Source organism: Chiloscyllium punctatum, chromosome 8, assembly GCF_047496795.1.
Source record: "Chiloscyllium punctatum isolate Juve2018m chromosome 8, sChiPun1.3, whole genome shotgun sequence".
Taxonomy (NCBI): Eukaryota; Metazoa; Chordata; class Chondrichthyes; order Orectolobiformes; family Hemiscylliidae; genus Chiloscyllium; species Chiloscyllium punctatum.
Window position 1 is genome coordinate 68,000,311 of NC_092746.1, and position 17,801 is coordinate 68,018,111.

General features: G+C 40.4%; 1 protein-coding gene across 9 annotated transcripts in view; it reads right to left on the reverse strand.

The window, feature by feature from the left end:
• tbc1d5 (TBC1 domain family, member 5) overlaps positions 1 to 17,801 on the reverse strand; it is a 511,825-nt gene that overhangs the window by 428,789 nt on the left and 65,235 nt on the right. For 2 of the 9 annotated variants that reach the window (XM_072575712.1, XM_072575713.1), the window contains exon 2: positions 6,016 to 6,083. The exons of the other annotated variants lie outside the window; for them this stretch is intronic. The gene's annotated coding sequence lies outside the window, so the exon portion shown is untranslated. The remainder of the gene's footprint in view (positions 1 to 6,015; positions 6,084 to 17,801) is intronic. 9 annotated transcript variants of the gene reach the window in all.

Here is a 17,801-nt window from a genome sequence, read left to right on the forward strand (position 1 = left end):
ACATTGCAACTGTCATGTCTACAAATAGCAAAGGAATGGATAAGGATTTCAACATCAGATGAGGTGATTCTGGATTAATGGTGCTGGAAGAGCACAGCAGTTCAGGCAGCATCCAAGGAGCTTCGAAATCGATGTTTCGGGCAAAAGCCCTTCATCAGGAATAAAGGCAGTGAGCCTCAAGCGTGGAGAGATAAGCTAGAGGAGGGTGGGGGTGGGGAGAAAGTAGCATAGAGTACAATGGGTGAGTGGGGGAGGGGATGAAGGTGATAGGTCAGAGAGGAGAGGGTGGAGTGGATAGGTGGAAAAGGAGGTAGGCAGGTAGGACAAGTCATGGGGACAGTGCTGAGCTGGAAGTTTGGAACAAGGTTGAGGTGGGGGAAGGGGAAATGAGGAAACTGTTGAAGTCCACATTGATGCCCTGGGGTTGAAGTGTTCCGAGGCGGAAGATGAGGCGTTCTTCCTCCAGGCGTCTGGTGGTGAGGGAGCGGCAGTGAAGGAGGCCCAGGACCTCCATGTCCTCGGCAGAATGGGAAGGGGAGTTGAAATGTTAGGCCACGGGTTGGTGTGGTTAATTGGTGTGGGTGTCCCGGAGATGTTCCCTAAAGCGCCCAGTCTCCCCAATGTAGAGGAGACCGCATCGGGAGCGACGGATACAATAAATGATATTAGTGGATGTACAAGTAAAACTTTGATGGATGTGGAAGGCTCCTTTAGGGCCTTGGATAGAGGTGAGGGAGGAGGTATGGGCACGGGTTTTACAGTTCCTGCAGTGGCAGGGGAAAGTGCCAGGATGGGAGGGGGAGGGGGGGCATGGACCTGACCAGGTAGTCACGGAGGGAACGGTCTTTGCGGAAGACGGAAAGGGGTGGGGAAGGAAATATATCCCTGGTGGTGGGGTCTGTTTGGAGGAGGCAGAAATGTCGGCAGATGATTTGGTTTATGCGAAGGTTGGTAGGGTGGAAGGTGAGCACCAGAGGCATTCTGTCCTTGTTACGGTTGGAGGGATGGGGTCTGAGGGCGGAGGTGCAGGATGTGGACGAGATGCTTTGGAGGGCATCTTTAACCACGTGGGAAGGGAAATTGCGGTCTTTAAAGGAGGAGGCCATCTGGTGTGTTCTGTGGTGGAACTGGTCCTCCTGGGAGCAGATATGGCGGAGGCGGAGAAATTGGGAATACGGGATGACATTTTTGCAAGAGGTAGGGTGGGAAGAGGTGTAATCCAGGTAGCTGTGGAAGTCGGTGGGTTTGTAAAAAAATGTCAGTGTCAAGTCAGTCATCATTAATGGAGATGGAGAGGTCCAGGAAGGGGAGTGAGGTGTCAGAGATGGTCCAGGTAAATTTAAGGTCAGAGGGGAATGTGTTGGTGAAGTTGATGAATTGCTCAACCTCCTCGCGGGAGCACAAGGTGGCGCCAATGCAGTCATCAATGTAGCGGAGGAAGAGGTGGGGAGTGGTGCCGGTGTAATTACGGAAGATCAATTGCTCTACGTAGCCAACAAAGAGACAGGCATAGCTGGGGCCCATACGTGTGCCCATGGCTACCCCTTTGGTCTGGAGGAAGTGGGAGGATTCAAAGGAGAAATTGTTAAGGGTGAGGACCAGTTCGGCCAAACGAATGAGAGTGTCGGTGGAAGGGTACTGTTGGGGACGTCTGGAGAGGAAAAAAACGGAGGGCTTGGAGGCCCTGGTCATGGCGGATGGAGGTGTAGAGGGATTGGATATCCATGGTGAAGATGAGGTGTTGGGGGCCGGGGAAACTGAAGTCTTGGAGGAGGTGGAGGGTGTGGGTGGTGTCTCGAACATATGTGGGGAGTTCCTGGACTAGGGGGGATAGGACAGTGTCGAGGTAGGTAGAGATGAGTTCAGTGGGGCAGGAGCATGCTGAGACAATGGGTCGGCCAGGGTGGTCAGGCTTGTCGATCTTGGGAAGGAGGTAGAACCGGGCAGTGCAGGGTTCCCGGACTATGAGGTTAGAAGCTGTGGGTGAGGCAAGAAAGAGAATGGATAATGTTAGGGAGGTGCAAGTGAGTGATTTTTGTGGATGAGGACAAATTGATTCAGCTCAATGACAAATAGAATGTCAACACTGCAAATGGGCGAGTCCAGCAGAAAAACTGAGGGAAAGGATAGGTGGTAAAGCAATGTAGCTGATAGTTGACCATGTACAAATCCAGTAGCTGCATTTCCAGAGGCTGTCATGGAGGTCCAGCATGTAGATAAAAATTAGGAGGACCCAGAACAGTTCTTTAGAATGCTGAACTAGTTGCAAGGAAATGAAAAGAGAAACTACTTCACATGGTTCTCTTGCTACAAGAGAAGAGAAAAAGATTGGAACCAGGTGAATGCTGTCCCTTGTGGACAGGTGGAGAGGCACTCAAAAGAATGCTGCAGTTGACCATATTAAAGGTTACACACATATCCAGAAGGATGAGTAACAGGTTTGTTGTAGTCACAAAAGAGTATTATTTGTCACTTAAATAAGCACTGATTCAATTTTGCTGTAGGAAGTCTGAATCTGGTAGATTTGGGAGCCATAACAGCTATTGGGGTTGGGACAGTAGATTACAAATACAGATGTGACAAGAATGGATTCGATATTTATGAAAACTTCTTAGATTTTTTTTGAAAATAAGACAGTATTTGCAGTCTAGGCATCTATTTTATGTACAGCAATGTTGTCAGGTAATTGGATTCAATTTTGCCTTACTATTCAAAAAGAAAACTATGTACTGCTGCAGACTTAATGCTTTTTTAAAATTACCAATACAATTTTATTCTTGAGCTCTTGATACTGAAATTTCTGAATAATAACCAGCACACTTTTAATAAACAAAAATGAAATTATGGTCCTTGGATAGCTGCATTCTGTTTAAATTTTGAATAATGTCATTTATATTTTTCCTAGCAGATGCTGAGAGACTTTACAAGGACACCAGGTTCAATCAGAACCCTGATTAAAGTTCCATCTGGAGCTTAATGGATTCACAGATCTGTTACAATTACCAAAGTCACCAGTGTCAATCTTCACAACTGTATAAGAGCCTTCAGTTCCCATGTCTACAACAAAACATTTTTAATCAAACAGCCTCAATCCATTTACAATAAGTGGAAGAAAACCTGCATATTTGCCAGGATAGAACTAAACATGATGCAAAGCAACTGAAAATTGTGTCCCAGCACGTAACTGGTCATGAAATAATTATGACATTACTCCCAACAGGAAACCATCCCCACTAAATTTTGTCTTCATGTTTAGAAGATCTTTTGCGACATTTACACAATATTTTGATACTCAAATAAAAGCATACATTCAATGCAGTTTCACCCTTTAGAATTGCAGCATCATACCTGTTAAACATGCTTTAGGTCAGAACCACTTAAGTATGCACATATTTATTTTTCAATTTTCAGACAGCTATATTCACCGACAATTTTTTCCAAGTCAGTTCCTTAGAACCTACATTCAGAGAATTGGCAAATCTGTTCTTCTCATGACGGAGGCTAAAAGAACTTGTTCTATTTTAAAATCTCCCTCATCCATCTACCATAATATCATTATCTAATCTGATAGAGACTATTTCTATGCTTTCATGCAGCTTCTCCCAATATTGTCATCAACTTTGCAATATGTTTATTCCAGTTCAAAAAAGGTCTGAATTGGAACTCCATCAACAAATCAAAGGTTAGAAAGAAACAAGAGCTATCCAACATCATGAATTTGCTTCAGGAGCTAATTCTTTTCCATGAGTTACACAGGGCAATATTTCTTCAAATTACTACATTCTATTTTTATATAACCGGTTTCAAACAAACAATGGTTAAGTAGCCCTCAACTATTTACAGACAACATATGAAACTTTTGTTCAAAACTTGCATCTAGTAACTGGAACTGTATTAGCTACATTCTCAAACTGCTTACCAAGATGACTGGCACAAACTTATGAATAATTTAAGAATGCAGGTAGCTTTTTAAAATATTGTGTATTCCAGGCTGAAAGAGGTGACTATGAAAAGAAAAACAGACAGAAGTACTGTCAGTACTGTTGAATTCCCCTAACACTGCATCCCACTGTCAGAATTGTTGAATTCAAGTTACACTGCTGCCCCACTGTCAATGCTGTCGAATTCAAGTTAGACTGCAGCCCTGTCAGTGCTGTTGAATTTTCCTTACAGCGCAGCCCCATTGTCAGTGTTGTAGATTTCAAATTACTCTGCAGCTGCACGGTCAGACCTGATAGTCAAGAATTATCTAATTATTTGTGATTGCTATATATTGAATATAGGAGATGGGATGTTGTGTTGAGGTTGCACAGGATGTTGGTGAGGCCTCTTCTAGAGTATTGTGTCCGATTCTGGATCCCCCTCTGATAGGGAGGATATTATTAAGTGGAGAGGGTTCAGAAGATATTTACACCAGAATGTTACTGGGAATGGAGCGTTTGAGGTATAAAGAGAGGCATTTTTTCCACTGGAACGTAGGAAGTTGAGAGGTCACCGTATAGAGGTTGTTAAAATCATGAGGGGGATAGATAATATGAATGGCAGGTGTCTTTTCCCTATGGTGGGGCATTTCAAGACTAGGGGGTGTCTTTTTAAAGGCGAGAGGAGGAAGATTTAAAAAAGGACATGAGAGGTTTTTTTTTACACAAAGAGTGGTTTGTGTGGGAATGAATCTCCAGAGGAACTGGTGGATATGACTACAGTTACAACATTTAAAAGACATTTAGATAAATACATGAATAGGAAATGTTTGGAGGAATATGGACCCAGCACAAGCAAGTTGGACTAGTTTAGTTTTGGATTATGGTCGAGATGGACAGGTTGGACCAAAGGGTCTGTTTCTGTGCTGTATGATTGTATGCACGCATGGTTTATATTTGTCATATGCCTGTCAATTTCAACAGAAGAATTACATCACATTTTATTGCAGGACTGTTCATTTTGAAGGCAGCTGAAAAGATTAATATCATTTGGACTGAAATCCTGTTATTGTTACTTCTTACTTATCCCTAACTTTACCTGGCAAATTCAAAGCAGCGTTAACAGGATGCACTATAGTAGCACGACAGCACGCCAGTGGTGCAGTTAAGAAGCACTAGAGTTCAGTATATATCGCAATCTTAAATTAAATTCCTATCCCAATTCTTTTTTCATCATTATTTAATCCTTAGCAAGTGCCTATCAAGCAGCAACAGTTACAAGCACTGTCCATTTACAAATATGTGAACTGGCTATAACCAAGATGCCAGGCTCAAGGAAGACTTTCTCCTTTCACATGAAAATTTACCAAATGTTATACAATCACACTTTTGGCACAACTTAAACAGTTACATAAAATTGAAGAATTATTTGCAGTTAAATGACGAGAAACTTTAACAAATGCACCAACTACAATCTAGGTCATTTTTTCAGAAACTGTAAATATAAAATCATAAACAGACATAAGATACTGAAAGTTTAAAACATTTGTTACATGCAACATCATGTGGTTTTAGTGAATAATTAATTTTATAAAGAACTCTCACTCTAAAAAGCCAAAATCCAGAAATAAAGTATGTATAGTAGAGATTGAGAGAAGAATAGCCAGTTTTTTTTTTAAAAAGCATCCAAACTCAAAGACCCCACCACAGCAGTGGCATCGGGTACTTTGATAGAAACTTCATTTCATTCTGCTCTATTTTTTCTGCAACTTGTAAGTTTCGGATTCTGCAATGAAACATTTTCAAATCAGTTGTTGAGACTTTTATTGCACATTATAAAAATCTACATCTTAGGACGAAACATACTAAATTCCCAATCGCTTTTAAATACTCTTCAACATCTTATTCACACAAAGGTGTTGAACAACATCATTTTGTATATTTTGATGAATTACGTAAACTCTATCATACCATCAACATAAAAAAGAAAAAAATGCAGCAATAATGCAAGTGGCACAATAAAGTTTACTAAGTCCCATAGAACCCCCAGAAGGTTTTCAAGCAAAGGCAACCAAATTATTGAAATTTTACTTACCATTCAACTTACTTCAAAGAGCAATGCTACTTTAAGTGGAAATTGTACTAACGTGTCTCCATGGTTTGCTAAATCAAATTAAATATGAAAAACCTGATCAGCTAAAAAGCTCTGCTTTAAATAAATAATATCACTACAACATAATTTTCTAATTACTGCATATGCATAAAGCATTAAATCAGCTTTTTTAATTCAGTAGAAAACACAGCAGGAGACTTGGGAGGATCTGTTTTACTAATAAGACAAATTTATCACTTTCATTGTAATTCTTAAAAGATAACATTCACTTTTAAACATCAGTAAATACATAACTAGTTAAGTTTCACCTCAGTTTCAATCTCAGAATTTCAATCTCTCAGAAATTCCTTCCATTTGATATATCATGTATCATTATATATTAATGGTTTATGTCAATCATAAGTTGAGTGTGTGGCATTGGAAAAGCAGAGCAGGTCAGGCAGCATCCGAGAAGCAGGGGAATCGACATTTCGAGCATAAGCCCTTCATCAGGAATTATGCCCGAAATGTCGATTCTCCTGCTCCTCAGATACTACCTGACCTGTTGCACTTTGCCAGCACCACACACTCGACTCTGACCTCTAGCATCTGCAGTCCTCGCTTTCTCCTATGTCAATCATAAGGCAAGTATGGGAGAGACAGTGGGTGGTGTGGTAGTCATGCCACTGAACTAGTAATCCAAAGGCCAAGGGTGTCTGGGTCATACATTCAAATCCCATCACAGGAAGTTGAATTCAATTAATAAATTTGAATATAAAACTAATCTCTAATGATGGCCATGACAACTATCACTGATTATTGTAATGATTTGGAGATGCCAATATTGGACTGGGGTGTACAAAGTTAAAAACTGGTATTCTGTGATTTTTAACTTTGAATGTTATAAAGATTAGATTAGATTCGATTCCTTACAGTATGGAAACAGGCCTTTCAACCCAACAAGTCCACATCAATCCCCTGCAGAGCAACCCACCAGGACCCACTCCCCTACCCTATTTTTACCCCTGACTCATGCACCTAACAAAATGGGCAATTTAGCATGACCAATTCACCTGACCTGCAGGTTTTTCGATTGTGGGAGGAAACCGGAGCACCCAGAGGAAACCCACGCAGACATGGGGAGATTGTGCAAATTCCACACAGATAGTTGCCCGAGGCAGGAATTGAACGGGGTCCCTGGCGCTCTGAGGCAGCAGTGCTAACCACTGAGCCACCACGCCGTCCCAAAATTCCATCCAGTTCATTATTGTCACAGAGTCATAGAGATGTACAGCACGGAAACAGATCCTTCGATCCAACTCGTCCATGCCAACCAGATATCCTAATCCAATCTAGTCCCACCTGCCAGCACCCAGCCCATATCCCTCCAAACCCTTCCTATTCACATACCCATCCAGATGCCTTTGAAATGTTGCAATTGTACCAGTCTCCACCACGTCCTCTGGCAGCTCATTCCATACACGCACCACCATCTGCGTTAACAAGTTGCCCCTTAGATCTCTTTTATATCTTTCCATTTTCACCCTAAACCTATGCCCTCCAGTTCTAGACTCCCCCACCCCAGGGAAGAGGCTTTGTATATTTATCCTATCCAAGCCCCTCGTGATTTTATAAACCTCTATAAGGTCACCCCTTAGCCTCCAACACTCCAGGAAAAACGGTGCCAGCCTATTCAACCTCTCCCTATTGGTCAGTTCCTCCAACCCTGGCATCCTTGTAAATCTTTTCTGAAACATTTCAAGTTTCACAACATCCTTCCGATAGGAAGGAGACCAAAACTGCACACGATGTTCCAAAAGTGGCCTAACCAATGTCCTGTGCTGCTGCAACATGACCTCACAACTCCTGTACTCAATACTCTGACCAATAAAGGAAAACTTACCAAACGCCTTCTTCACTATCCGATCTACCTGCAACCCTATTTTCAAGGAGCTATAAACCTGCACTCCAAGGTCTCTTTGTTCAGCAACACTCCCCAGGACCTTACCATTCAGTGTGTAAGTCCCGCTAAGATTTGCTTTTCCAAATGCAGCACCTTGCAGTTATCTAAATTAAACTCCATCTGCCACTCCTCAGCCCATTGGCCCATCTGATCAAGATTTTGTTATAATCTGAGGTAACCTTCTTCGCTGTCCACTACACCTCCAATTTTGGTGTCATCTTCAAACTTACTAAGTATACCTTTTATACTTGTCCTTTAGGAGAGAAAATGTGGCATTTGGTGTGGCCTTCATGCGACTCCAAACTGACAAATGTACCTGCATTCTTAAATGTTCTAGGAACTTAGCTTGGGTAACAAATGTTGGCTTTGCCAGCAACACCATATCCCATGAAAGAATGAATAAATGTAAAGAAATTACACATTCAAAGTGCCAAGGAGATGATATTGTTATTGTTTAAATTTTAAAAATATTAATCTCATCACTTATTTTCCCATCACTGACACGGTCATGAACAGCTTACATGTAACTGAGTATTTTGCTAAGCTGTATCACAGGACAATCAAGAGTCACAGCAAAAATAGAAATTGCTGGAGAAATTCAGCAAGTCTGGCAGTAACTGCAGAGAGAAAGCCTTCAGGTCCAGTGACCCTTCCTCAGAATTCTAAGACCTGCTGAGTTTCTCCAACTACATGATGATTTGAACAATATAACTACTACAATAACACCATACTCCTTTGTAATAAATTACATCTTCAAAGGGCCAATGCTCATCAAGCTAATGCTGGCTACTCAGCACGTATTATAAAAGATAAAATTAATAAACAAGTATCCAAGGCTCAAAATGCATTTCGTTACAATTTGTAACAAACATAAGCAAAATGGGTAACACAAACTGGTTTTCAATGGGAGGATGATATGGTAATCAGACGCAGTTAGTCGGGTCATTCATCATGCAATCTTTTCCAAAGGAAACACAATGAAGTAATCACGAGATTAGTTCAAGAAAAGTCCTGCATGATTTTACAATCAAAAACTGCCTTGTTTGTCAAAACACCTTCCCAATACAACTGTCTCAATCACATAACCAAGCAACCTCTTCCAGTTGTTGATCGCCAAGTTTATTAAGAAATGTTGATAACTAACCCAAACTAGATGCTATAACCTCAAGTCTGTGAACTTTATCTGTTGCAATCAAGTATCCAAAACCCTTTGCTTGGGTTCACTTAATTTTTTTTGCCTCCCATATCTCATTTGAGTTGAAACCAAAATTGCTGGAAAAGCTCAGCAAGTCTGGCAGCACCTGTGGAGAGAAATCAGAGTTAGCGTTTTGAGTTGTGTGACCTTTCTTCAGAGGAGAGCTTTTCCAGCAATTTCTATTTTTATCTCCGATTTACAGCATTCACAGTTCTTTCGGTTTTTATTTAGTATGCGTTTTTAATCTTGTGTTTCTAAGTGCTACCTCTCCTGTTCCCAAAAGTTCAAAGTAATTAAACTTTTCAACTCAAATGTCGCAGCTTCATTGAACATATTTTTCATCATATTCATCTGCTCTGAACTGACACATTGTCAGTTCAATACACAGGCTGTAGTATTGTGATATGACTTTCTGGACACGCAATCCTTTTAAACAGTCCATCCTGATTCTCAGAAACTTTGCCCGGTTGTGTTGTTAATACATCAGGCTCTCAAGCCCTATTCCCTCACATCTATTCACTATGCCCATATGTCACCAATACAGACCCATGCCCCCAATCCACACCATTCCCCTTACATTCACCAGAGGCAGAAGTCATGAACTAATATCAAACAAAACTAAATACAAATATAAACAGCTACAGCAGCTTTCACTAGAATATAGTTATGTCCTTTAGGGAAGGAGACCTGGCTGCCTTATCAGCTCTGGTTTACATGAGATGCCAGACCACAGCAATGTGATTGATTCTTAACTGCCTTCTGACAGTCTAGCAAACCATTTAATTCAAGGACAATTAAATGGATGACAACACACATACATGAATGAATAATGAAACAAACACTTCCATTCACGAAAGCCCATCCAATATTAAGAAATCTCAAATATTTAATCACTTATAAAACAAAATGAGGCGGCATGGTGGCTCAGTGGTTAGCACTGCTTCCTCACAGTACCAGGGTCCCAGGTTCAATTCCAGCCTCGGGCGACTGTCTGTGTGGAGTTTGCATGTTCTCCCAATGTCTGCGTGGGTTTTCTCCGGGCGCTCCGGTTCCCTCCCACAGTTTAAAAATATGCAGGTCAGGTGAATTGGCCATGCTAAATTGCCCGTAGTGTTAGGTGCATTAGTCAGAGGGAAATGGGTCTGGGTGAGTTACTCTTCAGAGGGTCGGTGTGGATTGGTTGGGCTGAAGGACCTGTTTCCACACTGTAGGGAATCTAATCTAATCTACTCAGAACTTCCAATCAACAACAGTTAATTTTTCCCTTCGCCCTTTAAGTGTTTAGTCAAACTATGAACTTACCATCATGTAGTGTGACAAAGGTAGGCTCTTAGAAAGTAGTCAAACTTTATTGACATCAGAATAATCATACTTATGGTTATATCAACAAACAGTTATAGAAATTACTAGAACAATGTTTTTTACCCCCACAGGCACTTTTTTCCTACACTTTTAAAAGGACAGGCCATTTAAATAAGCTCACATTTCTACAGACTTTATTCACCCTTCAAAAGTATTTATTAATTCTCTTTTCGAATAAAAGTGCAACTTCCACACTGTGGGAAAGGCCCTAGTTACTTTTAAATGGATTCAGTTCAAAGACAGTATTGAATGAGAGACTCAGTTCAGGTTTCCCACAATTGAAAATCAAACCATGTCTCTATTCCCCTACACACCATCCCTTTTGCTTCTACTCCACTAGAGCAAGCTGAAATAGGATCTGTTGGAAATGGGGCTACATGTTTTTGAACATCTGACCACAATGGTTCTGAAATTATACTGTAATAATTCAACAATTCAAATCCTTTCCTTTAAAAAAAGCCTTTATATAATCAATGTAACGGATTCCATTAGTTTAAACAACATAGAAAATCAGGTGAAGAAAATTAAGAAACACATTTTCGGATGAGACTGAAAACTTTAAGAGTCCTTTATAGCTTGTTTTCTGCTCTCAAAACAGAATTCATTATATCGCTTAAATGATAAAAATAGTGTCTCCTCTTCTGAGCTAAAGTTATTTTAGCCTGGTGCCACTTCCACTCAAGCTCAGCATTACCATTCTGCAGCTTCTGTTTTTCTTCCAATAATAGTGTGTGCCTGTCTTTCACTAGTTTTTCAGCTTCCTGTTATGCCTGCTCTGCTTGGCTTCTTGCATTTCATATTTCCTCTTAAATGTTTCAGCATTTCTCGTAGCTTGTTATTGGGCTCTAGTAAACCATTCTATGACTGTGATACAGTGGCAACCTGCATCTGCATTCACTAATTTGCTATCTGAATTCAATTGCATCTTTTTTTCCTTTTACAAGTTCTTTTATTTGAAATATGCGCTGTTAAAGTTTTGACTAAAGGTAGGAGGGTCTCCTTTATAACCTGTACACTTTGCAGCTTCTCAACCAAATGCCCCTTGCCAGCATGCCAACTTGTATCCTGTTCAAAGTCAAAAATCAGTGAATAAAGAGAATTAAGATAATTTGCTGAGAAACTTTAGGGTATTGTGGGTTTGCAGAAGTTCTTTTAGCTGCCTAAACTTTTGCTCTCTTGCTGTCAAGTTATTTTCATGTCATTCAGCAATGGCCTCAAGAATTTCAATATTTGACTGCAACACCATAATTTAGCTTTGCACATTATCACTCAATAATAGAATGTAAGCAATCTCATTTTTTCTGATCAGACATTGTCCTCTCAGGAACGTTGCAGTCTTCCAATGCAGTCCAATGCAAATTCCAGGGATAGCACCTTATTTTCCATTTAGGCACTTTACAGCCTTGTGAAATTAACATTGTTGATTGGAGTTGTGAAACAAACTGGTTCTCCATTTTGATATTTTCCCCTCCCAATTACCTGCACACGGATTTCATGTTTTTGCTTTTATTTAGAGCTGAGCTATATTCTGCTAACACTACTCCTCTTGACCTATGTTTTGTCTCTTTTCTACAACCATTACTACTCCCTTTGACTGTCATATTATGAAACCTTTGCATTCAAATCTTACTCACCATTTTCCCTGATATTCCACTTGTTCCCCTTTGTCACAACAGAAATCTTTTCATATTCCCATCTCTTTTCAGTTAAATTAGTAATACTGAATTCAAAACATTAAATTATGCTTTTTGTCTCCTCAGATGCAGTCAGACTATTGAATTTTTCCAACATATTGTTTGCGTCTGATTGGAGGGTGTTTCTCAATATGCATAATATCCACTTCTTTAGTCAGATCTCTGTCATCCTATAGTTATCAAAGATCAGTAGCAGCCTTTTACAACTGCACAACCAGATGACAGCAGGACTATCTGTTTCTGTGATGTACTGTAACGTTTTTTGTTTGGTTGTGTTATCTTTTGATTCGGATTGTATCTGGTCAAATCTCAATTTCACCATATTTCATCTGCTTAACATTATTTGGTTACAGAGAATTATTTTTTAGGTACATATTTTCTTTAGAATTTTCAAGAACGATCTGCTGGGTTGGTTGTTCTCTATGGGATATTATGGTATGCTCTGGTATTAAGTTCCAGTTTCAGAGTTGTGGCTATGGGGTTATTTTTCATATTGTCTCTGATCGAAATAGTTGTTCAAATTACTCTTTTTCTGGGATCTGTCAGATTTTGCATGTCATGCAGTCAGATAAATCATGTGTAACGTCAAGTTCATGATCACCTTCCAGAATACAATTATTCTACAAGAACACAAGACATTGGAGCAGCAACAGACCACTTGGCCCAATGAACCTGCTTTATTATTTAAAATCATAGCCAATCAGGAGGTTCTACTTGCCTTTCCTGACTGCTCTGCACATCCCTCTATTCCCTGAAAAACCAAACATCTGTTTACTGTAGCCTTAAATGGATTCAAGAGTGCTACATCCACAATCTCCGTATGAGAGGCATCCATAGAATCCCTATAGTGCAGAAAGATGCCATTTGGCCCATCAAGTCTGTACTGACCATCCAAAGGACATCCCACAGGGAAGGGAGAACCAGTAGGAGGTATTGTATTTGGATTTTCAGAAGGCTTTTGATAAGGTGCCATATAGCAGGGTAGTAGGCAAAATTAAAGCATGTGGGATTAGGGGTAATATATTGGTACAGATTGAGAATTGGTTGACAGCCAGAAACAGAGTGTAGGAAAAATGTGTATTTTCCAGATGGAAGGCAGGGGCTGATGGTGTTCCACAAGGATCATTGCTTGGACCTGAGCTGGCCACGATTGATAAATGACCTGCATGAGGGAACCAAATGCAACTTTATCAAGTTTGCTAATTAGCACAAAATTGGGCAGGATTGCAAGTTGTGAGGGGGATGCAAGAAGACTTGAAGATGATTTAGACAAGTCAAATAATTGTGTAAATACTTGGCAGAAGCAGTACAACGTGGATACATGTCAAGTTATACACTTGAGTGTGAAACCAAAAATGCAGAGTATTTGTTAAATGCTGACACATTGGGAAGTGCAAATACATAGAGGGATCTGGGTGTCCCTGTATACCAGTCAAGGCAAGTGGACAGGCAGGTCAGCAAGAAATTCAGAAGGTGATTAGGATATTGGCCTTCACTACAAGACGATTTGAGTTCAGAAACTGGGGTGTCCAACTGCAGTTACACAGTGCCTTGGTGAGACTACAACTTAAGTATTGTGTGGAGTTTCGGGCCTCCTTACTGAAGAAAGGTGTAGTATCTGGGGTGCAGCAGAGGATCACCAGACTGACAGCAGGGATTGCAGGACTGTCTTGTGAGGAAGTATTGGTTCAACTAGGCCTTTATTCACTAGAATTTGAGAGATAATTTGATTGAAATGCATAAAACTCTAATAGGACTGGACAGACTAGATGTTAGGAAAGGTGTTTCCCCAGTTGGGGAATCTATTACCAGGGGACACAATCAGTATATGGGGTAGATCATTTAGGAGGAAAGAAATTTCCCTCAAAGGGTAGTGAACCTGTGGAATTCTCTACCACAGAGGGCTGTGGAGGCCAACTCACACTGTATTCAAGAAAGACTATTTTACAGGGAATTGACAGGCATAGGAGAAAACAGTAATATAGTGTTGAGATAGAAGATCAACAATGATCACACTGGAGCAGGTTCAAAGGGCCAAATGGACTAGTTTCTACACATACACTTGTTAGATTAATTTTCAATGCTGTTAAGAAATTGTTAACAGATTCACCTGGTTCCTCCCTCAAAATACACGGTGGTGCTTTGACCTTGGCTGAAGGTGTATACTGAATTTTTTTCAAAAATGTTGAATGTCACTTGATCCTTATTCACCTCAGTTATCCCAACAAATCTAAACTTTTATCTCCTGCGCAGGAAAGGATGTGGTTGAACTTTGCATCTTCTTTGACCTTTTTAGAAAAATAAATGAATGCAAATCTATACTTTTATTACAACTTCTCAAATTATGTTTCCACACCATTATCTGCCTAATTTATCCCAAGTGAAAAATGAATTCATTGCTAACTCACATTGTTTTTGTGCGATTCACTCAGTTTTGTCTCTCTCTGGCACTAATTCAAACTCCATATATAGTCAACATTAATTCCATTTGAATTAGACTTTCACTCAAAGACACATGCTACCACCAATGTTATGTCTTGTAGCTCCCAGACTTTTCAAATGCTGGCGTTTCTCAGTTCACACTATTATACTTTCTTAACATGTACACAGCACCCTACAAGGTGGGGGGGGGGGGGGGGGGGGGGGGGGCGGTGCAATGTTGAATTTAATTTTAAATAATGAAGTCAGGGAGGTGGTTGAAGAATCAGACAGCGATCATAACTCTGTTACATTAAAGATTGTTATAGACAAAAAAACTAAAGATGGGTCCAAAATCAAAGTTCTTAACTGGGGGAAGGCTGATTTAAATAAAATCAGGTGTGATTTGGCCCTAGTGGACTGGGAGCTAATAATTTTAGAACAATCTGTGTCAGACCAGTGGGGCATATTCACAAAGGAAATAGGAAGCGTACAGAATCAACATGGTGAGGCTGCCAAATGCAGTAAACCCTAGATATCAAGGGACTTACAAGAGAAAAGGGAGGCTCATGGCAAATTCTGAAGGCTCAAACTAGAAGCCCTAGAGGAGAACAGCCTGTGCAAGGGGAAATATACAAAGGAAATCAGGAGAGCAAAAATGGGGTGTGGAAAAATAATGGCAGGCAAAACAAAGGAAATTCCTAAGTTATAAGTACATTAAGGATAAAAGTATAACTAGGGAAACAGTAGGGCACATTAAGGTCCACGTTGGTAATAGTGTGCGCAGCCACAGGCAAGGTTCTAAGTGAATGCTTTGTGTCTATATTCACTAGAGAGAAGGGCAGAGTAGGTATAGAAATCAGGGAAAAGGTATGAGACACTTCAAGAATATTGGCTTTGACAGGGGAAGGCTCCCAGTGGTCTGGTAAGCTTAACAGTCGATAAATGTCCAGGGCCAGATGAAATGCATTGTAGTCAGTTTGGTGCGGCAAGGAAGGATATAGCAGGGGCACTAACAATAATTTTGAAATCCTCCGGGCCACAGGAGAGATGCTACAGGATTGAAGAACAGCCATTTTAATATCATTATTCAAGAAGGGAGCAAAGGATGAAACAGGAAACTAAAGACTAGCCAGTCTAACCTCAGTGATGGGGAACTTACATGGAAGCAATTCTGAGGGACAGAGTTAATCTGCACTTGGAGAGGAAAGAAGAGTCAGCATGGCCTTGTTATGGAGCGATCATGTTTGAGCAGCCTGATTGAATTTTTCAAAGACATAAGAGGTGTATAGATGGAGACAATGCAGTCAACATTGGTGGCTTCAGCAAGGCTATTGATAAGGTCTGACATAGGAAACCGACAGCAAAGATGGGATCCAAGCAAGTATGGAAATTTGGATACAGAGTTTGCTGAGTGACAGGAAGCAGAGGGTAATGCTCAAGGGATGGTTGTGTGATCAGTTGTTTGCAATATATACAGTTGGTTCTGAAAAAACACGATAGCTCCTTTCTCATGCAATCTCACGTTATAAGAAAATCGTGCATTTGTCACAACATTTAAACTAACGGGACCAGAATCATGTTATAGTCAATACAAGTTAGAAAAGTTTGCATTTTACAAATAACAATCTAAATTCTTCAATCGCGTTAAAGCCAATTTGCACAGAAGAAATGCGTGTTACAGCAGAACCGACTGCATACAGGTCGTCCTGGTATAATGCAAATTATCTATAACACAATTGACGAATTGTGGATGCTATTTGGATAACTCAAACTTTCTGCTTAATGAGTATAGCGATTTTCTATAGCAATCTTCTACATCTCAATTTTCTTTGGCAATTTTCCAAAGCACGATTTTCTACAGCGTGAGGTTATGAAGGAACACAATTGTCATGTTATAGAAGCACAACCTGTAAACAATGTAGAGTTGAATGTAGGAGGACTGATCAATAAGGGTCATAGATGATATGAAAATTGGTGGGGTGGCAAATAGTGAAAAACATACTTTTAGATTTCAGAAGGATATTGCTATGTTGGTCAGATGGTCTGATCATTGGCGAAAGATATGTAATCTGGATAAGTGTGAGGTGATGCACTTCAACGGAACATACAAAGCAAGGGAATACATAATAAACTGTTGGACCCTGTGAAGCACAGAGGAGCACAGGGGCCTTGGTGTGCATGTTCACTGGTCCTGGAAGGTAGCAGCACAAATAGATAAAGTGGTTGAGAGGAGATATGGGATAATCACCTTTATTAGCTGAGGCACAGAGTTTGACAGCAGAGAGGTTATGCTGAAACTGTATAAAACATTGGTTTGGCCACAGCTAGCATACTGCTTGCAGTTCTGGAATCCACATTATAGGAAGGATGCAATGAAACTGGACAGGATGAAGAGGAGATCGACCAGGATGTTGCATGGTCTGGAGAGTTTTAGTAGAGATTAAATAGACAATGGAGCAATTGAGGCGGAGGGGGAAACATGTCTGAAATGTATAAAATTATGAGACTCAGACAGGACAGACAGGAAGTAACTTTTTCCTTTGGAGGAAAGCTCTCAGACTGGGATAGATCTGAGGGAAGAAGCAAGTGGTTTAGAGATGATGTCAGGATTTTCTTTCACCCAGCAGAGGGGTAGAAGCAGAAGCCCTCAGAACATGTAAGCAGCATTTAGATGTACACTTGCAATGCCAAAACATACAAGGCTATATGTGAAGTTCAAAAATGAGATTAGAATAGTTAGGTAATTGCTTTTCACTGATGCAGACTTTATGGGGTGAAAGGCCTTTTTCACTGTAGACCTCTATGACTCTTAGACAAGGATTAGAAACACATGGAGTTAGATGTCCATATATCGAGGTTAAAACATTAAATTCTGAACAGAGATCCTTTAAGAAGTTACCAGTGTCAGCAGACTGATAATTTTATAACCTTTCCCAGACCTATACCTTGCTGCTCATCTCTCTTTTGATCAACAATAGGAATTCATCAGTGAGCAACACATCACAAGCATAATGTTCAGCATCAAATTATTTTGTTAAACTGTTGGCTTTACTGCCACAGTAATTCCAGATTAAAGGAACTCCCCATGCATCTCTCAGCCCCGTTGTAGTACTGTTAAATTCAATTGCCTTTAAAAAAATTTTGCCAAGCCCTA